Raw genomic sequence first — 24,859 nt, forward strand, 5'->3', positions numbered from 1 at the left:
CTTTATGTCCAGGAAATTCTCCTCCGCTGAATCCAACTATGATGTTGGTAATCGGGAGTTACTGGCGGTGAAATGGGCTTTCGAGGAGTGGAGGCATTGGCTGGAGGGAGCTAAACATACTATTTCGGTTTTGACTGACCATAAGAACCTGCAATATATTGAATCAGCTAAACGGCTTAATGCTCGGCAGGCACGTTGGGCATTATTTTTTACTCGTTTCAGGTTTATAATCACTTTCAGGCCTGGTTCCAAGAATACAAAAGCTGATGCCCTGTCACGTAGCTTTCTTCCGGTTCACAATAGCAATCCTGTTGTTACCCCCATACTTCCGTCTTCGGTCATCCGGGCAGGCCTCACACAGGATTTATTTACCCAGTTAAACCAGCTTCAACACCAAGCTCCTAGACTTACTCCTGCTGGTCGTCTTTATGTCCCTGAATTTTTGAGAGCTACTGTTTTAACTGAATTTCATGACAACAAAGTCTCAGGGCATCCGGGAATCACTATGACATTGGAATTAGTCTCTCGCTCAGTGGGTGGCCTAGTCTTTCTAAAGACGTTAAGGAATTCGTTCATTCATGCCAGGTTTGTGCACAGCATAAGGTTCCTCGTTCGTTGCCTATCGGGCAACTCATGCCTTTAGCTGTTCCTCTCAGGCCATGGTCTCATATTTCCATGGATTTTGTGGTTGACCTTCCCCTTTCAGCCGGATTCCGAGTCATTTGGGTGGTAGTGGACCGTTTTAGTAAAATGGCTCATTTTATTGCTCTTCCCCGATTGCCTTCTGCTCAAGGGTTGGCAGTTTTGTTCCTCCGCCATGTGTTCAGGCTTCATGGGTTGCCCACTGATATTGTTTCTGATCGGGGTCCACAATTCATCGCACAATTCTGGAAATGTTTTTGTGCCTCATTGAAGACGAAACTGTCTTTAACATCTGGTTACCACCCACAGTCTAACGGGCAAACCGAACGAGTCAACCAGTCATTAAAACAATATTTGCGTTTGTATTCAGCCAAACTCCAGAATGATTGGTCCGAGTTTCTCCCTTTGGCTGAATTTGCCTAACAATAACTCTTGTCATTCCTCCACCAAAGAGTCTCCATTCTTTTCAGTTTTTGGTTTTTCACCCCAGAGCCAATTCTTTTTTTTTCATTCTCCAGTCTCCTCGCTAACCTTGACCTCCCATCTCAGAGCAATTTGGAAAAAAGTGCACCTTGCTCTCAGAAAAGCGGCCTTCCGAGAGAAGAAATTTTCTGACAGGCTCCGACGTCCTTGCACTTTTAAGGTGGGAGATAAAGTGTGGTTGTCAACTCGCAACATCAGGCTTCGACAATCCTCGGCTAGACTGGGACCCAAATTTATTGGACCGTTTCTTATTATTAAGAAGGTCAACCCAGTTGCCTTTAGGCTACGTTTACCAAAATCTCTCAAGATTGGAAATACTTTTCACTGTTCCCTGTTGAAACAATACGTTTCTTCCAGTAGATTTCCTCGGAGGATCTCTCAGGGTAGATCTCCAGTGGATGTACAGGGACAACAGGAGTTTTTGGTAGAGAAAGTTCTTGATTCCAAATTGTCCCGGGGTCGGCTTTATTTTTTAGTTCATTGGAAAGGCTATGGTCCGGAGGAAAGGTCTTGGGTCCTGGATAAGGATCTTCATGCCCCTAGGCTCAAGAGGGCATTTTTTCATGAATTTCCTCAGAAACCTGGCTTTAGGGGTTCATTGACCCCTCCTCAAGGGGGGGGTACTGTTAGGCGCCGGGGTCCGCGATGTCCTCGCGGCCCGGCGCCTAGCAACTAGGGACGCCGTGCGTGCGTAGCCGCCGGCTCCCTAGCAACGCAGGGACGCCGGGCGAGATGAGCCGCCTGGACCCTAGCAACGGGGACGCCACGGGCGGACCGCGTTCCCCGTTGCAGGGTCAATTTAGTACACACACACACTGATCTTCTGGGCATGCAGCAGGGCAGCTGCACAGCATTTAGGGCAATCAGACTCTGAACATCTGATTGGAGGACTCCTTGTTAAATACTTTCTCAGTGCTTCACACAAACGCCGGTAATAGCTTCCTGCATGCTGCTTAGGTTTGCTGAACGTCTGTTCCAGTCCTGCTGTGTCCGGTCATTCCTGTCCTCAGAGTTCCTGTTTCTTGGAGTTGTCATCTCATCCCAAGAAGTCTTCTGGTCCTCTATTGTCCGCCACGGTCGCCAGAGAATCTCGTGTGGTGTTCGTGAGTTGCGGCTCTGCCGTGTGCTGCGGCTCAGCCCGCTTTATTTTGTATTCTGTTTCGGAGCATTTGCGGAGGGTTCCGCTTCCACAAGTCCTCTCCGGAACTCGGCGGTGCCGGGTAGGAGAGTGGACAAGTGGATATTTTGGTTGTCCTTTTCCCTGGCGGTTTTTCCGCACATATTCTAGTTTTAAGTTAGCTTGTAGCCCCTGGCTTTGTTGCTAGTTAGAGGGCCCCTTGTTATCACCCTGTCTCGGATTTCCCTTTGTCTCCCATTAAGACCTGAGGGGGCATCGGAGTTGGGCAGACGTAATCCGCCCTTCAAACGCGGCTGCCATGGGCTCAAGCAACCATAGTCTCGCAACGGATTTCTGACAGCACGGGCGAGACAACGGAGTTAGGGTGCCAGGGGCTATTTTCCATTCCCGCTCCCTTTCCCAGCATTACGTTCCAGTGCTCAGGTCCTTGTTATAAGATCTCCTCAGACCAGAGTGCTGGAATCATAACATTATTACCGGCCCTACCAAAACTTAAAATTAAACGGGGTTTAATTTTTTCTCATTCTGTTTTTGTGAGAGTTTATCGGCCTCATGAATCCGACAGGTTTAGGGCCAAATCCCGGTCAGCTCTTAGTCAACCAGATTCAAGAACTTACTCAGATGGTTCAGGATCTTTCTCTTCGGGTGAGATCGCAGGAAGATCTTTTGCGAGCCTCCCCGAAGGTAGTCCCTGAACCAAAGATGCATTTGCCCGACCGTTTTTCCGGGGACAGAAAATAATTTTTTAATTTTAAAGAATCCTGTAAACTTTATTTTCGTTTAAGACCTACATCCTCTGGTAATGAATCTCAGCGGGTTGGGATTATTATTTCTTTACTCCAGGGGGGTCCTCAGACCTGGGCATTTGGTTTAAGAGCAGAGGATCCTGCATTGTTATCTGTAGACGCCTTTTTTAAGTCTTTAGGGCTCTTGTATGATGACCCAGATAGAGAGGCGTCCGCTGAGAGTCAGCTGCGTGCTCTCAAACAAGGTAGAAATCCTGTGGAGGTTTATTGTACCGAGTTTCGCCGTTGGTCGAACGACTGTGGCTGGAATGACCCGGCCCTGCGCAGTCAGTTTCGCCTCGGTTTATCTGAATTTATTAAAGACAGTCTCCTCCAGTACCCCGCTCCTGAGACTCTCGATAAACTCATGGAGCTTGCTATAAAGGTTGATCGTCATCTCCGAGAGCGGAGGGCTGAAAGAGGAACATCTGTAAGGTCTAGTCCTTGTGTATATTCCTTTCCAGAGGACGTCGAGGAGCCCATGCAGATGGGTCTCTCCCAGCTGTCTCCTGAGGAAAAAAACAGAAGACAAAATTCCGGTCTTTGTCTATACTGTGGTGGTAAGGGACATTTTGCTCGTAATTGCCCGAACAAGTCGGGAAACGCTTTGACCAGGTAAATTGTGAGGGGGTTCACTTAGGTCTGCAGCTTATCTCCTCGAACAACTCTCTTTTAGTCCCTGTTAAGGTTTCCTTTGGCAGCCTCAATTCTTTGGTGTCGGCTTTTGTCGACAGTGGAGCTGCAGGAAACTTTATGGATTTAACTTGGGCTAAGGCCTTAGGCATCCCACAGTTACCATTAGATAGATGTATCACCATGCACGGCTTAGATGGGGGTCCGCTTTCCAATGGGGTAATTACTCACCGCACACCTCCAGTAGTTCTTACGGTAGGAGCCTTACATTCCGAAGATATTGAATTCTACCTTACACATTGCCCGGCAGTTCCTGTTGTTCTGGGTCACCCTTGGCTTGCCTTTCATAATCCCACCATTGATTGGCGGTCCGGGGAGTTTTCCCATTGGGGTACATTTTGTGCTAAGGAATGTATTTTGTATCCAGTCAGAGTTGCAGCAATCGTTCCAGAGCTCATTCCTGTGGAATACCAAGAGTTTGCCGATGTCTTCTCCAAAGGCAATGCGGACATTCTGCCTTCCCATCGGCCTTATGATTGTGCAATTGAGCTAGTTCCAGGTGCCACTTTGCCTAAGGGGAGATTATATGCCTTGTCCGGGCCAGAAACTACGGCCATGAATAATTATATTCAGGAAAGCCTAGAGAAGGGATATATTAGACCATCAAAATCTCCTTTAAGTACAGGTTTTTTCTTTGTGGAGAAAAAAGATGGCTCGCTTAGACCATGCATTGACTTTAGGGCCCTGAATAAGATCTCCGTTAAAAACACCTATCCTTTGCCGTTAATTTCTGTACTTTTTGATCAGTTACGTTCTGCTGTGATTTTTCTAAAATTGACCTTAGAGGAGCTTACAACCTCATCCGAATTAAATCTGGGGATGAGTGGAAGACGGCTTTCAGCACTCAGTCGGGTCACTACGAATACCTGGTGATGCCGTTCGGCCTGTCTAATGCTCCGGCAGTTTTTCAAGACCTCATTAACGATGTTCTCCGTGACTTCCTAGGGAAATTCGTGGTCGTTTATTTAGACGACATCTTGATTTATTCTGAATCGATGGAACAACATGTTACCCAGGTGCGTCTGGTTCTTCAAAAGTTACGTGAGAATCATTTATATGCCAAGCTGGAAAAGTGTGATTTTCACGTCACGGAAGTATCTTTTTTAGGGTACATAATTCCTCCTCAGGGATTTTCCATGGAACCAAAGAAGCTCCAGGCCATCCTTAATTGGGCGCAACCCACTAATTTAAAAGCAATTCAGCGCTTTTTAGGGTTTGCGAATTATTATAGGAGATTCATTCATTCTTTTTCTGACCTGGTTGCTCCCATAGTAGCTCTGACAAAAAAAGGAGCGGATCCTACCAACTGGTCGCATGAAGCTGAATTGTCCTTCCAGGCCTTGAAACAAGCCTTTGTCTCGGCTCCAGTCCTTAGACATCCTAATCCGGAATTGCCCTTTGTTGTGGAGGTTGATGCCTCAGAAGTTGGAGTGGGGGCTGTCCTTTCTCAAGAGGATCCGGAGTCTCTGGAGTTACATCCTTGTGCCTTTATGTCCAGGAAATTCTCCTCCGCTGAATCCAACTATGATGTTGGTAATCGGGAGTTACTGGCGGTGAAATGGGCTTTCGAGGAGTGGAGGCATTGGTTGGAGGGAGCTAAACATACTATTTCGGTTTTGACTGACCATAAGAACCTGCAATATATTGAATCAGCTAAACGGCTTAATGCTCGGCAGGCACGTTGGGCATTATTTTTTACTCGTTTCAGGTTTATAATCACTTTCAGGCCTGGTTCCAAGAATACAAAAGCTGATGCCCTGTCACGTAGCTTTCTTCCGGTTCACAATAGCAATCCTGTTGTTACCCCCATACTTCCGTCTTCGGTCATCCGGGCAGGCCTCACACAGGATTTATTTACCCAGTTAAACCAGCTTCAACACCAAGCTCCTAGACTTACTCCTGCTGGTCGTCTTTATGTCCCTGAATTTTTGAGAGCTACTGTTTTAACTGAATTTCATGACAACAAAGTCTCAGGGCATCCGGGAATCACTAAGACATTGGAATTAGTCTCTCGCTCAGTGTGGTGGCCTAGTCTTTCTAAAGACGTTAAGGAATTCGTTCATTCATGCCAGGTTTGTGCACAGCATAAGGTTCCTCGTTCGTTGCCTATCGGGCAACTCATGCCTTTAGCTGTTCCTCTCAGGCCATGGTCTCATATTTCCATGGATTTTGTGGTTGACCTTCCCCTTTCAGCCGGATTCCGAGTCATTTGGGTGGTAGTGGACCGTTTTAGTAAAATGGCTCAGTTTATTGCTCTTCCCCGATTGCCTTCTGCTCAAGGGTTGGCAGTTTTGTTCCTCCGCCATGTGTTCAGGCTTCATGGGTTGCCCACTGATATTGTTTCTGATCGGGGTCCACAATTCATTGCACAATTCTGGAAATGTTTTTGTGCCTCATTGAAGACGAAACTGTCTTTAACATCTGGTTACCACCCACAGTCTAACGGGCAAACCGAACGAGTCAACCAGTCATTAAAACAATATTTGCGTTTGTATTCAGCCAAACTCCAGAATGATTAGTCCGAGTTTCTCCCTTTGGCTGAATTTGCCTAACAATAACTCTTGTCATTCCTCCACCAAAGAGTCTCCATTCTTTTCAGTTTTTGGTTTTTCACCCCAGAGCCAATTCTTTTTTTTTCATTCTCCAGTCTCCTCGCTAACCTTGACCTCCCATCTCAGAGCAATTTGGAAAAAAGTGCACCTTGCTCTCAGAAAAGCGGCCTTCCGAGAGAAGAAATTTTCTGACAGGCTCCGACGTCCTTGCACTTTTAAGGTGGGAGATAAAGTGTGGTTGTCAACTCGCAACATCAGGCTTCGACAATCCTCGGCTAGACTGGGACCCAAATTTATTGGACCGTTTCTTATTATTAAGAAGGTCAACCCAGTTGCCTTTAGGCTACGTTTACCAAAATCTCTCAAGATTGGAAATACTTTTCACTGTTCCCTGTTGAAACAATACGTTTCTTCCAGTAGATTTCCTCGGAGGATCTCTCAGGGTAGATCTCCAGTGGATGTACAGGGACAACAGGAGTTTTTGGTAGAGAAAGTTCTTGATTCCAAATTGTCCCGGGGTCGGCTTTATTTTTTAGTTCATTGGAAAGGCTATGGTCCGGAGGAAAAGTCTTGGGTCCTGGATAAGGATCTTCATGCCCCTAGGCTCAAGAGGGCATTTTTTCGGGAATTTCCTCAGAAACCTGGCTTTAGGGGTTCATTGACCCCTCCTCAAGGGGGGGGTACTGTTAGGCGCCGGGGTCCGCGATGTCCTCGCGGCCCGGCACCAAGCAACTAGGGACGCCGTGCGTGCGTAGCCGCCGGCTCCCTAGCAACGCAGGGACGCCGGGCGAGATGAGCCGCCTGGACCCTAGCAACGGGGACGCCACGGGCGGACCGCGTTCCCCGTTGCAGGGTCAATTTAGTACACACACACACTGATCTTCTGGGCGTGCAGCAGGGCAGCTGCACAGCATTTAGGGCAATCAGACTCTGAACATCTGATTGGAGGACTCCTTGTTAAATACTTTCTCAGTGCTTCACACAAACGCCGGTAATAGCTTCCTGCATGCTGCTTAGGTTTGCTGAACGTCTGTTCCAGTCCTGCTGTGTCCGGTCATTCCTGTCCTCAGAGTTCCTGTTTCTTGGAGTTGTCATCTCATCCCAAGAAGTCTTCTGGTCCTCTATTGTCCGCCACGGTCGCCAGAGAATCTCGTGTGGTGTTCGTGAGTTGCGGCTCTGCCGTGTGCTGCAGCTCAGCCCGCTTTATTTTGTATTCTGTTTCGGAGCATTTGCGGAGGGTTCCGCTTCCACAAGTCCTCTCCGGAACTCGGCGGTGCCGGGTAGGAGAGTGGACAAGTGGATATTTTGGTAGTCCTTTTCCCTGGCGGTTTTTCCGCACATATTCTAGTTTAAAGTTAGCTTGTAGCCCCTGGCTTTGTTGGTAGTTAGAGGGCCCCTTGTTATCACCCTGTCTCGGATTTCCCTTTGTCTCCCATTAAGACCTGAGGGGGCATCGGAGTTGGGCAGACATAATCCGCCCTTCAAACGCGGCTGCCATGGGCTCAAGCAACCATAGTCTCGCAAGGGATTTCTGACAGCACGGGCGAGACAACGGAGTTAGGGGGCCAGGGGCTATTTTCCATTCCCGCTCCCTTTCCCAGCATTACGTTCCAGTGCTCAGGTCCTTGTTATAAGATCTCCTCAGACCAGAGTGCTGGAATCATAACACACGGCAAAACCAACCTGGTTTTGTCTTGTAAATGTTTGCTGTTTTTAAAAAATATATGAGTTCCCCCGGAATCTCGGGGCCCCGACCTTCTCGCACTCCATTACATCCAGCCCAATCTTTTTTTCGTTCCTAATATTCGTACTGTATGAAACATGACTGAAGACTTGCAATAAGTTGTGTTGTAACTTAGACTATCGGGTATACTATTCATGTGGCTGTACAAGAAAGCAGAGATTCTAGATGTACACATATTTGTGCAAAACAAACAAGGATATCTATATGTAACAGGACAGAAAAGCTTACTAGTTATAAACTTGACATTTTACAGTTCTCTAAGCATTTAAAATGCAAGCAATATCTATTTCATTTTCATTGTTCATTCGTCCAGCTTTCATCTTACTCTTTCTGCATATGTAAAACTTGGCTGCTTTGCAGTATGGGTTGGCTGTGTTTCCAGAAACGTCTGTGCTAAAATGATCTTTTATCTTATAATTCCTCAACCTATTGACAATCTTGCTTAGATTGTGAACTTAAATTTCCATTTAGCTTTTCAGTAATGCATTTATATCACATTCATAAGAAATGCAGCATAACTGAATCATAAGATCTAAAATACAGGATTATACATACAGGATTGTGCAGTCACAGGAATAAATATTAAGGGTCTGATATAGAGTTAGAAATAAATTCAATAAAGGCAAAATGTGCGCTTGAATTTTACATATTAAGTAACTGCCACTTTCCAGTCCATATATACTCTTGTGTATTAAAAAATGAATAAATAAATACAATCAGTATTCCCCCTAAAATAAATAAGTGAGCCATGAAGGAAGACAACCTCACTGTTTTATTAGCAGACTACTGTACTTTGTACAGATGTTTCCTCATACACTATTGCACAAATCACGACAAACAGCCCCCCTGGGGTGCGCCAGGTTCTGGGAGACTCAATCACAGCAAGAAACTCTCCCATTCAAAATGTGCATCTTAATTTGCATTAATAAAACAACTGGGAGCGACAAACCTATATTGCTAGTCTGCAGTGATGAATTTCATGTGTGACATTTGTACATGTACTGAATCTGTGTGAGAAGAGCTTTTCTTCATGCCAAGTTCTATTGTGCTTCATCTGCAATTTTGAACATGTTTTAAACTAATTCCTGTTTCATTAAAGTCACAGCCCAGCATCTGTAGTTTACTGTTAGTGGTGTTTCACTGCATCTGCAATGTGAATAAGATGAAAAATGTAAACAATAATATGGAATGGTGAACATCTTGGAGCTTTAAGTCGTGCTGGGCATCTTGGGGGTCAATCAGGTGCGGTCGGATTTGCTATCACTGCTGCTTCTTAGGATAACACTGTATCACTGTATGTAAATTCAGCAGGAGGCATCTATTACATGCAGATGCCTCTTGCTGCACTAGTAATCTGAGCTACATTCTAGGATGCAGTATCGGATCAAAGCATCCACCATTTGGCTGCTTTCAGCATCGAAGGTGCTGTGCAAGCCACCAGTCGCAGAGGCCAGGAAATCTTCATCCTACAATGGAGATCCCTTGCCTCTTACCACCCCCTAAATGGAGGCCATTGCTTCTTCCTCCCCATCCCCAAAATGGCATCAGACTGTAAGACTATGCCACTGGACCCGTTCGTGCTCGTGCAGAATGTGTTCGGTGCTTACACCAAGTACCAAAAATCGATGCTTTGTGACAATTCTCTCAGGTGCGACCGCCTTTGTATTGTATGGTGTATAGATGCTACTGTAGGTGAATGAGGACACATCTTTAGTTCTGTGGTTGTGGACATTGGGAGTATATTCTAGGAAGATATCGGTATGCAATGCCAGTGGACAGGATGTTGGCAGTCACAATACCGATGCTGGCATCCCGATGGTGACAACCCCCCTAACTCTAACCCTCTAGTACCACAGCCTAACCTTAATCTCCACCTTAGTGCCTAAACCTAATCCCCCCTTTCTACAGCCTAACCCTAACCCTCCCCTTTTAGTGCCTAAACCTACTCCCCCAGGTTGTGCCTAACCCCCCCTCCCCGTAGTCTAACCCTAACCCCACCACCTTTCAGCCTAACACTAAAAAACAGCCTAACCCTAACCCTCCTGGGTGGAGCCTAAACCTACAGTACCCCTCCCCCCCCCACCCCACCCCCAGCAGGCAATCCCTAACCCTTCCATCTTTAGTTACCTTTGGGATCCTGGTCGATGGATTTCCGGAGTCGGGATGATGACTTGTACTGGATTCTGGCATCAGTGTTTAGGCAGGTGTTGGGATTTTGGCGTCAATTTTTTGACAGACAGGATCTTGAACATGTGCCTCTAGGAAATGAGTTTGTACCATTTTATTATTATTATTATTATTAGTGTTGTATATGTTCAAATGTCATTTGTTGCATACTGTATCTGGTTCAGGCAAAGTGTGAACAATGTCTGAAGCTATTAGGCAAAGTAGGAGATAAAGAAACTGATACCTACGGATGTGTAATCATACACATACCCTAAATCCTCCATGCTGCACAAGATGCCCGGCGCAAAAGAGCTGCACTGAGTGGTGTGGTTTAGCAACTTTTCCTTTAAATTTGCATCTTATTTGTAGACACAGCGAAGCATCACTCCATCTGTACCAGTGACACTGGGCTGCTACTTTAACTGTACAGCAGGTATTAGTTTTAAATATGTACATAGTCACAGATGAAGCACAACAGAACTTTGTGTGGAGAAAAGCTACGGTATTGTTGCACTACATATACATATTCAGATTCATTCACACACAGATGTAGAAATGTAAAATATGAAATGAATCTTTGCAGTCTTGATAAGCAGATTTGAAAAAGCCCAAAAAAACGCGTCAAGTGTGTGCTATATGCGGGCAAAACAAATCCATGATAACTCGGGGGTTAATGGGTGGCGCAACTGGAATAATGCTGTAAACTTTCACAAATTCTTTAATTTAACGCCCATTAACCCCTATTAACACCCATCAACGCATTAAGTTAACAGGCATTAACAAGTCTATCATACAAAATCAGGAGGCTAATTGATTAGGCCCGAGCCTACCTCGAGTTTTTACCCATGGCATTTATAAATATAGTATGCTATGAAAATGATTTATTATTTAGGACTGAAATGTTTATTTTTCATGGGCAGCTTTCCCCTTTGTATTAATGCTCTTTATACATTACTTTGGTAACTTTACTTTCTCCCCGCCCATATCATGAAACCCAATTCTACAAAACTGTAAAATAACAATAGAGTGCAACTTTCAGTTTTCAAATTTGTACTGCTAACTGGATACCTTCATTATGTAAGCTATACATACTGTATTTATGACAGTAGCTACTGTTTGATGTTAATTGTTTTTTACTTTAATGTATGTTCTAAATTATTGCAAGATATGGTATCGTGAATTATTTTACACATTCTTACCAAGGATAAATGGCAATCCACTAACTACACTATGTAGACAAAAGTGATTGGACAACCCCACACAATGTAAATGGTGTGATCCTGCGGCAGACACATGTTTATGATGGTATAAAACGGGTAAAGGGGCACTGATTAGATCATTTGCTAATGAAATGACTTGGCGGTTTGGAGCTCACCGAGACTGAAAAGAGGATCATCGTAGGCTGCTCTGTCAGAGGTATGAGTGTGAGAAGCATTGCGAATGTTATGAGGGTTCTTAATTCCACTGTGTCTATTGTCATTAATGTGTGGAAGAAGAAAGGTCATTGCAGGAATGCAGCAAACCTTGGAAGACCCCTGAAACTGCAACCCAGGGACCAGAGACTGCTAACCAGGAAGCTGTGAAAGACCTAATCATGGCGGTATGAGTGACAGGATAACAGCACCATGACATGAGCCAGAATAGACAGCTACAACACATTATATTCTGCTTTGCAGTATACACCCCCTGCACATTAATAGAAAAGGAGTGGTGCATACTGATGTATATCTCTGCCCTATTCTTAGGTTGTCTCGAACTAATGTGTGTGCAGTCTATAGCTTCCTGGACTATATCCTAGTATGACTATAGAAAGCTACCCATAGCTCATGTCACTGTGACTTCTAGATGAGGAAGTAGTTGCAATTGTAGGAGATGATCTTCAGGGCTACCATGACATGGGGAAAATGTTGGAAAAACATAGCCTGACCACTGTAGAGGACACTGGCTGGAAGGAATTATTGGTAAAAAAATGAAGAACAGCGAGAAGCTTGTGCTTGCCTGATACAGCACATGACCTTGCAGTGTCTTGCTCAAGTTGATCCTTGACGAGATCATACATGTTCAACCATCCACGGAAGAGCCTATACCTGCATAGGCTCTGTGGTACCTCAGGAAACTGCTGAGCTTCCTCTGTTTCTGCCTCCTGGGTCATTTCAGTCAGCTGATAGAGTGATGCGTATCTCAGGTAAGTGTTGTCATGCCCACTTTATGTACACTAAAGACTTTAGTCTACTTGCACCACTGGATAGAAGTATTACTTTATATCTACACAATTCACTGTTTAAAATAAATATACAATAAATAAATGATAAAGAAGTAATAAACTGTGGGTGATGTCTTATTAGTTTTGTGTAATACTGATTCAATTACATTGTACAAAAATGTGTAATGTACATTGACAATTTATATCACTGTAAATAAAATATGTCATTATGTTACTGGTGAAGGTCAATCAATGCAATGAAAAGAGACAAAAGATCATTAACTAGGTAATTCCTTTCTGAAAGGTCTTTGCCAAATTTCTAGTGTATGCAAACGTCAAAAATATAATCTCAAATTCTAATCATGGAAGATTGAATTCCTTTCGTGCTGCTCATACAGTAGTACACTTATTTGTAGCACAATTTCAGAACAAAACATAGTGGCTTCTAATGGGGAAATAGTCAATCTTTGTTGTACTGCCTTGACATTAGCAATATAGAGATTTTGGGCCAAATGTTATAGAGTGAGAGTTTCAAAAAGTGAGAGATTTGGTAAGGTTTTGCAGTTTTTTTTTTAAAGTGGCATTCATTTACATAGCAAGATCAACCTGGTTTTGCAGTGTGAATGATTGCCACTTTAAAAAAACTGCAAAACCTTACCAAATCTCTCACTTTTTGAAACTCTCACTCTATTACATTTGGCCCCCTGTTTTCCCTACCTTTTTGCAGGGCTATGGGCTTTATTTAATTGATCGTACTATAATCCCCTGACTATAATCCCCTGATTTTCACTTAGTATAAATTATACTCCAAGGAAAAAGTCGTATTTAGTTTGCTCTGAGCTTAAACAAACAAACACAAAAAATAAACACAAAAACCCAAGACATTTAATTTCCCCAGTTATGATTCTTTCTCCGCTGAGGGTATATACAACTAGACACAGAAGTCTAATTGTATATAAATTAAATAGCACTAATTAGTAAATATTACGGTGACATCCTGTCTATACAAACAACTGTCAATCTACCAGTCTTATGGGAACAGAAATGTCTGCGTCTTTTGAAAGTCACTTGTGACAGTGAATACTGTAGAATTACTAATGTAATGCAGTAAAAGAAACACTAAATTGAACAAATATATAATGAAACAAAAACCTCTACTTCTGCTCCCACAACCCACTGTCCATTGACATCCCACTTTGTCACTGCTCTTGTCTTCCACTTACCCCATCTTTATACCTTTCTTTACTCCTCTTCTGCCCGATGAGACAGACAAACCAGTGGCGATGGCTGACTATAAGAAATGATGGGGACAGACAGTAGAGCAGATGTCCCCACTATAGCATAACAAAAGTTAAGGATAGCAAGTCATCCCGGCGTCGGTATGCTGCCGGGATCCTGCCATCGGTATGCTGACCGGCAGTCTCCTGACCGCCGGTGAGCCATACCACATCCTAGCCCTAATGTTGGCAAGCCCCCTTTGAATGATTACAGTACAACCTAAACAATATTTAGTTCCATTATATTATTGTATAATTCATTGTTTTTTTGTTACTGGAAATGATCTGTAACACTTTCAAAGTTTTCTTTTTTAGATCATCAGATTTTAGCTGTCAGCTATAACTTTTTGGAATTGTAATTTGTCTATTGGTGTATATTGCTAACAAGAAAACAAATCTCCCACAGATGTAATACTGTGTACAGAGAATGTTTTTGTGAGTTAAAAATAACATCTTTGTAAACATCATTCCAAGACGGTTGTAGCCTACAAAGCAATAGAGCCTCATTGCAACTTATTGATCTGTTTCCTGGATGTGCCCTCAAGCAGCATTATCACGATGTACAAGAAACACTTTAAGAGGCTTACTATTCCTATAACCATCAGAACACAGCCTTACTGACAGTTAAACTGCTGATTGTATTTTCTTTTCCATTTTATTGTATTATTTAATGTAATAATAATAATTCAACTGTATGTTGAAGACAAAACTGAGTATGGTATCTTGATGCAACATATAGAGCAGCTGTTGCTAACAAGTAGGCTACGGAAAGAGAAATTCCAAAGGAGGAACAGAGATAATGTAGCAAGAACACTGGTAGTTAAAATTATTGGAATATATTTACTACTTTTCAGATGTTTTTTTTAATGGTTTTGCAATCTGCTGATTTACTAAAGCCCAACCTCATGGGAAACCAATGGAGAGTCATACTAGATTAGAAAAGATCATTGGCTCACCATCAATGGTTTTCACATTACAGGTAAAGCGTTGGCTTTAGAAAAACAAAAAAAATGCAGACAAACCCACCAAAATAAATGATATGATTGTAACAGGTGCGATAGCTTCAAAAGCATGCTGTGTGAGCTATCTGGTCACTCAGAAAGAGAAGAATAATCATACAATTCTAATGGAGGAAATTATTATGTATTAAAAAATAAGTCTAAAACTTCCATTAATAATTCCCTTACGCAGGAAATACTATTGTAGTAATATGTTATTGGAAAAATGATTGCTTAATTGAATAGAAAATTATTCTTTAATAATCATGTAGCCCGTACTCACTAGTATTATATGGGCTACCAACTCTTTGATGATTTCTTCTCTCTGCTGGTCTGTCAATGGTGCCTCCACCAGAGCCTGTGCCCCGCTCAATGTAAACACCGAAGGTGCGCGCGCTCCCGGGAAAGTGGGCGTGGTCTCACAACTTTATATTATGTTAATCAAACTATAAATATATATATTATCACCCCCCCCTCTACACACACACACACACACACACACACACACACAATGGCCGGTAACCAGGAAAGAAAATAAGATTCTTTTTGTTGGGGCACGCTTGAAGAAATGAAATTAATAGTTTTTTAAAAGAACATCAAAGTTTATTGGTATGCATTTAAAGTACAAATTAATGTACTTACTATATAATTAGACAAACAGTACTAGGTGAAGGTACACAGAGATAATACACATGTAACAAAAGACATAGTATGCAGATCAGACCACATCTGTATCACTGCATGGAATAGTTTTTTAGTTTTTACAACTCAAGGTACAGTAGATCTTCATTGAGCATGTGTCGAATACCTTGGTAGTATCACCCTATTATGGTAAGTGTATTATATATTAATCTGTGGTATCCAAAGGTTTGCACAAAGAAGTCTAGGTTTGTTATTCAAAAATACATTGATCTCGTTGATCCAATAAGGATTGATAGAGTATAAATAATATGCATAAGTATCATCTAGAACATATCTCCCAACATGAACCTCTCCAGGAGGGACAACGTGCTCTGCTTCTGGACTTCTCTCTTAATTTTTTATTGACAGCACCTGTTTTGAACAGGTTAATGGATAAGAATGGTGTTTCACCACAGGTGATGGCAATCATATGTTAAGAGGAAAGTCCAGGAGCAGAGCATTCTGTCTCTCCTGGAGAGGGTCATGTTGGGAGGTATGACCTAGAATGAGTAGCTCTGGTGTGCCAAATGTATTCTGAGTTAGGGTCTCACAGTAATGGGCCTCCTAGTATGGATTTGGCCTCCCCACTTGGTGAACAAGTCAACCCCCAGCAAAACGCACGTCCAAGTTTGGAGGTTCCAGGTCCAGTGCACATGACAGAACAGCACACAATACAAGTCCTTTTTGATAATTATACCACCTTTACGCCTGTATTTCTTCCTTTGTCTGATTGAATCCGTGTTTGCATAGCAAACTGTTTATTACTCTCTATGCTCACTACCTTACTTCTGGGGGACTCTCATTGGACGTGGACCAGGACACACCCCCTGCACTGATTTTTCCATCGGGGGGCGGGGGGGGCGGCGACGGACAGATTGGACACATGCTGAAAAGCAGATCCTATATATATATCTATCTTGTGTCACTCACCTTAGACCCAATTCTTTGTTATCTCACTGTTCTCAGTAACTCAGTGGGCAGTAGATGCAGAGTAAGGGTTATCTGAGCCCTTTCTTAGACTCATTGACTTAGGTGGAGGCCAAATCCATACTAGGAGGCCCGTTACTGTGAACCCCTAACTCAGAATACATTTGGCACACCAGAGCTGCTCATTCTAAATGATACTTACATATATTATGTATACTTTATAATCTTTATTGGATCAATGAGATCAATGTATTATTGAATAGCAAACCTAGACTTGTTTGTGCAAACCTATGGATACCATAGATTAATATATAATATATTTACCGTAAAAGGGTGATACTACCAAGGTATCTGACATCAATGATATTTCGCCTGATTTTATAAATAAATATATGTAACCTTGTCTCTACTGAATGTTTTTTTGCACATGTTTAACAAACGCAGCCATGAAAAGAGAGTTACTGACACTTACTATTGGAAATCACCTACAAAGTTTGCTGTTACACACCATATATTTTTGTGTAAAAACTGCACATTCCCAATGAAGATCTACTGTACCTTGAGTTGTAGAAACTAAAAAACTATTCCATGCAGTAATACATATGTGGTGTGATCTATATATTATGTCTTTTGTTAAATGTGTATTCTCTCTGTGTATCTTCACCTAGTACTGTTTGTCTAATTATATGGCAGATACATTGAGTTGTACTTTTAATGCATACCAATAAACTTTGATGTTCTTACAAAAAACTATTAATTTCATTTCTTCAAGCATGCCCCAACAAAAAGAATCTTTTTTTTTCTTTCCTGGTTACCTGTTACAATACATGACTCTTGGGTGCACCATCAACAGAGATATTTTTGACCTAATCCATTAGGAGTACACTATTACTATGTTGGTTTTTTCTATCTATTTATTTGTTATCAACTAAATGATTGGGTTGGTGCGGAACCCTCTCTTCCTGTACATAATGTCCGTTAGTCCCATTATAGTGAACATCTCCATAATGTGCAGATGTTTCAAAACTCCTGAAATACTGAGGTTTAGTACATTTATCCCATTTGGCTAAAATTACTAAGCAAGGGGCTCTGAATCCCGTGGTTTTGCAACCCATCAATTTACTAATGCCAAAATCACCACAAAGTCACTTAGAAATCACACTTTATAACAGAATAAAATAGCATAGAATAAGCACCATCAATGTTTTAGACCATGGAATACAAGAGAAACACCAGACTTATCAAACAGCTGTTTTGAAAACCACATAAAACTGATAGCAAACCTACCCAAAATGCTGATTAGGCTCAGGCAGGCGTGATTGCTGAAACAACAGGTAAATGAATTGATTTGACAGGCAAAATTAATTGACAGGAATATCATCCAATATGGCTATGGAAGATTACGATGCCTTTCACCAGACACGACTAAACTTTAACAGAAATTCACTGACACAGATATAAAACATAAAAAATAACAAACAATAGTAGATAAAAAAAGTTTTTTTTTCCACACCAGATGATATATATATTATCTCAGGAAATAGTGGTCCTTCTGTCAGGACAAATGTGTCTCTATATTTTTTGGCCACCAATACGGGTGCTAGCCTCCAATTATCAAATAGATTGACGTTATACAAAGAGAAAAGGAATTGGATTTAAATGGGTGCACCCATTTAAATCCTATTCCTTTTCTCCATGTATAATGTCAAAATAACAAACAAGTACACAATCAAACCACGTTCACCCACAGAAAAACACAAAGAGAACTGGGGCTTTCCATAGTAGACAGAGTAGAACAAGTAAATGAATAGGAGTATGAATAGAATAGCCTCTATTCCACAGTGATTTGTTTCTATGATTTAAATTGAATGTTGTATAAAATCACCATTAAATGAATATGAATAGAATAGTTTCTAATTAGTAGTAATTTCAATAAAAATAGACATCTAGAACATGCAAAGATGTATTGTCATTTAGAACCCAATGGGGATTGACAGTACAGTAGTTTCAGGTTAGACAGAAAACCACAGTTTAGTAAACACTACTTATTAGACCTGAGAACTGGCGTTAATCTCTCGCAGGCTCTAAATGACACAACGCCACTAAGTAAATTTAGTCCATTGGGTCTAACAGCAGAACTCAGTATTCTTGTACATTTTCTGAATATCCTTGCCCTTGGTGTGATTTAGTTTATATTTTAGTACCACCTTGAAATGTATTTGCCTTTGCACATTTTATATTTTTAATGGAAGCCGATCATGTGGGAGATACATCACAGTGCTGAACTTACATGTAACTATTTTTGTCATCCCTTATGTATAAATTGTTTTTATATTTTGTATAATGAGCGGAGGCCTTACAGTGTGAGATACAGATGGGTCCATGTTTATCTTGACATTTAATAGGATTAATTGAGACTAGGCAGTTGGACTTAATCCCCTGCTGTAATGATTTAATCTCCTGCTGTATTGTTCTCTGTATTGTATTGCAGCTGAGAACAATAGATGAAGGGTTTATGTTAATAAACCATGTTGTGCCTAGCTGCAGCAAACTAGCCAAGATAACCGTGGACCCATCTGTAATATGTCTCTTGTGGCCATTTACTAATTCATATGTATCCATTAGTATCATAGAGGGTAGTCACTACTAGATCTTTTTGACAAACCCATCATTATGGAATACTATCTTCACGTGTAGGAATACCAACTTGGCATGCAAATTCTATTTATAACTTGAATCCATTTTGATATGCATCCTAAGTATGGAATAGTGTACAGTATATGTATTTACACTACACAAATTGATGGTTGCTCAACTTTAATTATCGTACATTTTTTGCCAGTATTATTGTCAATAAGTATTCCATGTAATAAATGAATGAAATGCACAAAATTGCACATGAAATACCCATCTACCCAAAACAAATTTACACTGAAGCGTGTTGTGCTTGTTTTCGCCTGATTTTCACATTTAGTTTTAGAACATCTAGCCTTCACTGCTCACACATGGGCTGTTTTGTTTACTTATATTCAGTGAACTATCATTGACACATTTTCAGGACACTAAGGCAACAGACCCAAAATACAAATTTTCTACCCCTTGAGGGGAAGGAGCCATTCAATAAAAAGGGAAAAACCAACATCAGCAAATCTGTGCAAATTACTTGACCATTGAATAGTACTTTACAGCCTGACCAGTCATTAGAGCTGTGCACCGGACACTTTTCAGGTTTTGTGTTTTGGTTTTGAATCTGGATCTCCTTTCGTGTTTTGGATCTGGATTGGTTTTGCCTAAACCACCCTTTCAGGTTTTGGTTTTGGATCTGGATTTTTGAGAAAAAAAACATAAAAACAGCTAAAATCACAGAATTTGTTGGGTTTTTCCCCCCTACAGTATTATTAACCTCAATAGCATTCATTTCCACTCATTTTCAGTCAATTTTGACCACATTACTGCTCACAATATTGTTCACCAACATAGGCCATAGCCTGGCTGGCTAAACTAAGCAACAGAACAGTGCCACAAACACACAACAGTAATTTACAAATTAGTAATGTATTAGCAATAACCAATCAAACCAACTCACAAGTACTATCAATAGAAAACAATCCAACACAGAAATTTCCTGAGAATCCTGTATACAATATCATTGCTCTAAAGTAGTTACCAAACAGCAAAAACCCCCCAGAAAAAATGCATTGATGCCCCCTACACAAGTGCACATGCCCACAGCACATGCCTATTCTCAGTGTCCAGTCTCTACCTCCCTCCTGGGGGCCCTGGGTCACTGATAACTGCCACTCTGTATCCATGTAAAGCCCCAATCAATCAGCCTCCAATCAGCCTTTTTGTTGAGCAGCTCCCCAATTCTCCCCAATCACAAAAAACAGCATTCCGTACCTGCATAGTACAGTGCGGAATACTTTGGGATACACAGATAAATATTGACCCGGTTACAGTGCTGGTCGGATACAGTGCGGATCAGACACAGTGCGGGTTACAGTGTGGGTCAGATACAGTGCAGGTAGATACAGGGAAGGTCGGATACAGTGTAGGTGGAATTAATTGCAGGTTGTATATAGAAATAAGCGGGTTCGGTTCTCAGAGAACCGAACCCTACCGGACTTTGCCTTCCGAGTTCGGTTCTGAGCCCGGCTCGGGTTTTCCCACCTGACTCGGAAACCCGAACGTGGCAAAAAGTCATCATCCCGCTGTCGCATTCTCGCGGGATTTGGATTCCATATAAGGAGCCGTGCATCTTGGCCATTTTCACTCCAGTCTCGGAGAGTGTATTGAGAGGACGTGTCCTCAGTGTTCAGTGTCTGTGTGGGGGTGGGAGAGTGGGGTGGCGAGTCTTGTGCTGTGTTGTGCTGTCCGGTGTAGTCAGTGTATTGTGCTGCATCAGTCCAGCCTGTCACAGTGTTGGTGTCCTCTGATGCCATATATCTAGTGTAGCTGTATAAAGTGGTGCTGTGTTGTGCAGACCAGTCCAGTGTAGTCAGTGTATTGTGCTGCATCAGTCCAGCCAGCCACAGTGTTGGTGTCCTCTGCTGCCATATATCCAGTGTAGCTGTATAAAGTGGTGTTGTGCTGCATCAGACCAGTGGTAGTGTCCTGTCCATCAGTCATTCAAGTGACGATATACGCTGCTGCTATATGTCCACTGCTGCCGTATAATAATTATAACAACAACAACCACAAGTCCCTTACAGTGTTGTTGTGTTGTGCTGCATCAGACTAGTGGTAGTTTCCTGTCCATCAGTCATTCCAGTCATTCCTGTGCCGCATTGTGAAGCTGCTGCCACTAGCCATGACATAGACGATGAAATGTCATCAACATCATCTGCCAAGGCCGATGCCCAATGTGATAGTAGAGGGCATGTAAAATCCAAAAAGCCAAAGTTTAGTAAAAGAACAAAAAAAAGAAATTTAAATCATCTGAGGAGAAACGTAAACTTGCCAATATGCCATTTACGACACGGAGTGGCAAGGAATGGCTGAGGCCCTGGCCTATGTTTATGGCTAGTGGTTCAGCTTCACATAACGATGGAAGCCCTCATCCTCCTGTTAGAAAAATTAAAAGAGTTAAGCTGGAAAGAGCACAGAAAAGAACTGTGCGTTCTGAGATGGTATCACAAATCCCCACGGAGAGTACAAACTACCAAAAAAGCCACCTCTTTGGTGTGGAATTATTTTTCCACAAATCCGGACAACAGGTGTCAAACCATCTGTCGCCTCTGTCAATCTGTAATAAGTAGGGGTAAAGATGTTAACCACCTAGGAAAATCCTTCTTTTATATGTCACCTGCTGTGCATTCATCAGAAGTCAGTGTCAAGTTGTGAAACTTTGGGTTAGAGCGTAAGCAGTCCACTGACACCTAAATCCCTTCTTCCTCCTGTACTTATGCTCCTGCAAGCCACACTACCAACTCCCTTAACGTCAACTTCCTCCTCAGTCAGGAACGTCAGTAGTCCTGCAGGCTATGTCACTGTCAAGACTGAGGAGTCCTCTCCTAACCGGGATTCCTCCGTAGGATCCTTGAGTGGTACGCCTGCTGCTGTTGTTGCTGCTGCTGGGAGTCGATCGTCATCCCAGAGGGGAAGTCGGAAGACCACTTGTACTACTACCAGTAAGCAATCGACTGTCCAACAGTCCTTTGTGAGGAAGATGAAATATGACAGCAGTCATCTTTTTGCAAAGAGGATAACTGAAGCCTTGACAGCTATGTTGGTGTTAGACGTGCGTCCGGTATCCACCATTAGTTTAGTGGGACTTAGAGAATTGTTTGAGGTACTGTGTCCCCGGTATCAAATTCCATTTAGGTTCCACTTCTCTAGGCAGGCAAAACCGAAAATGTACACAGACATCAGAAAAAGAGTCACCAGTGTCCTACAAAATGCGGTTGTATCCAGTGTCCACTTAACCACGGACATGTGGACAAGTGGAACAGGGCAGACTAAGGACTATGTGACTGTAACAGCCCACTGGGTAGATGTATGGGCTCCTGCAGCAACAACAGCAGTGGCACCAGTAGCAGCATCTCGCAAACGCCAACTTGTTCCTAGGCAGGCTACGCTATGTATCACAGCTTTCCTTAAGAGGCACACAGCTGACAACATCTTACGGGAACTGATCAACATCATCGCAGAATGGCTTACCCCAATTGGACTCTCCTGGGGATTTGTGATATCGGACAATGCCACCAATATTGTGCGTGCATTACATCTATGCAAATTCCAGCATGTCCCATGTTTTGCACATATAATTAATTTGGTGGTGCAGAATTTTTTGAAAATGACAGGAATGTGCAGGAGAAGCTGTCAGTGGCCCGAAAAATTGTGGGCCACTTTCGGCATACTGCTACTGCGTGCCGAAGACTGGAGCGCCAGCAAACACTCCAGAACCTACATCGCCATCACCTGAAGCAAGGGGTGGTAACGAGGTGGAATTCAACACTCTATATACTTCAGAGGATGGAGGAGCAGCAAAAGGCCATTCAAGCCTATACATCCACCTACGATATAGGCAAAGGAGGGGTAATGCACCTGACTCAAGCGCAGTGGAGAATGATTTCCGTCTTGTGCAAGGTTCTCCAACCCTTTGAACTTGCCACACGTGAAGTCAGTTCAGACACTGCCAGCTTGAGTCAGGTCATTCCCCTCATCAGACTTTTGCAGAAGCAGCTGGATAAATTGAAGGAGGAGCTAAGATGGAGCGATTCCGCAAAGTATGTGGGACTTGTGGATGGAGCCCTTCATTCGCTTTGCAAGGGTGGTCAATCTGTTGAAATCAGAGCACTACATTTTGGCCACCGTGCTCGATCCTAGGTTTAAAGCCTATGTTGTATCTCTCTTTCCAGCAGACACAAGTGTGCAGAGGTGCAAAGACCTCCTGGTTAGTAAGCTGTCAACTCAAGCGGAACTTGACCCGTCAACAGCTCCTCCTTCAATTTCTCCCGCCACTGGGGCTGCAAGGAAAAGGATAATATTTCCTAGCCCACCCGCTGGTAGTGATGCAGGGCAGTCAGGAGCGACAGCTGACATCTGGTCCGGACTGAAGGACCTACCAACGATTACTGACATGTCTACTGTCACTGCATATGATTCTGTCACCATTGAAAGAATGGTGGATAATTATATGAGTGACAGCATCCAAGTAGGCATGTCAGACAGTCCGTATGTATACTGGCAGGAAAAAGAGGTAATTTGGATGCCCTTGCACAAACTGGCTTTATATTACCTAAGTTGCCCCCCCCCCCCTCCAGTGTGTACTCCAAAAGAGTGTTTAGTGCAGCCGGTAACCTTGTCAGCGATTGGCGTAGGAGGTTACTTCCACTAAATGTGGAGAAGATGATGTTCATCAAAATGAATTATAAATTCCTGCGGGAAGACCTTTACCAGCAATTGCTTCCAGAAAGTACACAGGGACCTGTGATGGTGGATTCCAGTAGGGACGAATGAATACTCTGTGAAGAGGATGTACGCAGTGAAAGGGGTGAGGAATCGGAGGATGAGGTGGACATCTTGCCTCTGTAGAGCCAGTTTGTGCAAGGAGAGATTGATTGCTTCTTTTTTGGTGGAGGCCCAAACAAACCAGTCATTTCAGCCACAGTCGTGTGGCAGACCCTGTCACTGAAATGATTGGTTTGTTAAAGTGTGCATGTCCTGTTTATACAACTTAAGGGTGGGTGCGAGGGCCCAAGGACAATTGCATCTTGCACCTCTTTTTCTTCCATCCTGTCTGTAACTGCAGTGCCACTCCTAGATGGGCCAGGTGTTTGTGCCGGACACTTGTGTCGCTTAGCTTGGCCATCAATCACCTCATTGCAACTCTTTTTCTTCTTTGCATCGTGTGCTGTTAGGGGACTAATTTTTTTTTGTGCCATCCTGTCTGTAACTGCATTGCCACTCCTAGATGGGCCAGGTGTTTGTGCCGCACACTTGTGTCGCTTATTTTGGCCATCCAGCTACCTCATTGCACCTCTTTTTCTTCTTTGCATCATGTGCTGTTTGGGGCCTATTTTTTAAATCTGCCATCCTGTCTGCCACTGCAGTGCCACTCCTAGTTGGGCCAGGTGTTTCTGTCGGACACTTGTGTCATTTAGCTTGGCCATCCAGCTACCTAATTGCACCTCTTTTTCTTCTTTGCATCATGTGCTGTTTGGGGAATAGTTTTTGAATAGTGCCAGCTTGTCTGCAACTGCAGTGCCACGCCTAGATGGGCCAGGTGTTTGTGCCGCCCACTTGTGTCACTTAGCTTAGTCATCCAGCCACCTCGGTACAACCTTTTGGCCTAAAAACAATATTGTGAGGTGTGAGGTGTTCAGAATATACTGGAAATTAGTGGAAATGAATGCTATTGAGGTTAATAATACTGTAGGAGCAAAATTACCCCCAAATTCTATGATTTTAGCTGTTTTTATGTTTTTTTCAAAAATCATCCAGATCCAAAAGCAAAACCAAAACACAAAAGGGTGGTTTTGGCAAAACCAAGCCAAAACCAAAACACAAAAGTGGAATTAGAACCAAAACCAAAACACAAAACACGAAAAGTGCCCGCCGCACATCTC

The 24,859-nt window shown here is 42.8% G+C and overlaps 1 long non-coding RNA gene across 1 annotated transcript in view; it reads right to left on the reverse strand.

Annotated features, from left to right (window-relative positions):
- Window positions 1-8,899: 8,899 nt before the first annotated feature.
- Window positions 8,900-24,859, reverse strand: part of LOC134979072 (uncharacterized) — a 47,320-nt gene continuing 31,360 nt past the window's right edge. Inside the window, exons 3-4 of the long non-coding RNA XR_010190287.1 lie at window positions 10,165-10,295; window positions 8,900-9,183 (exon numbers count right to left, since the gene is read on the reverse strand). This is a non-coding gene — a long non-coding RNA (uncharacterized LOC134979072). The remainder of the gene's footprint in view (window positions 9,184-10,164; window positions 10,296-24,859) is intronic.

The sequence above is a fragment of the Pseudophryne corroboree genome, chromosome 1 (genome assembly GCF_028390025.1).
Source record: "Pseudophryne corroboree isolate aPseCor3 chromosome 1, aPseCor3.hap2, whole genome shotgun sequence".
Taxonomy (NCBI): domain Eukaryota; kingdom Metazoa; phylum Chordata; class Amphibia; order Anura; family Myobatrachidae; genus Pseudophryne; species Pseudophryne corroboree.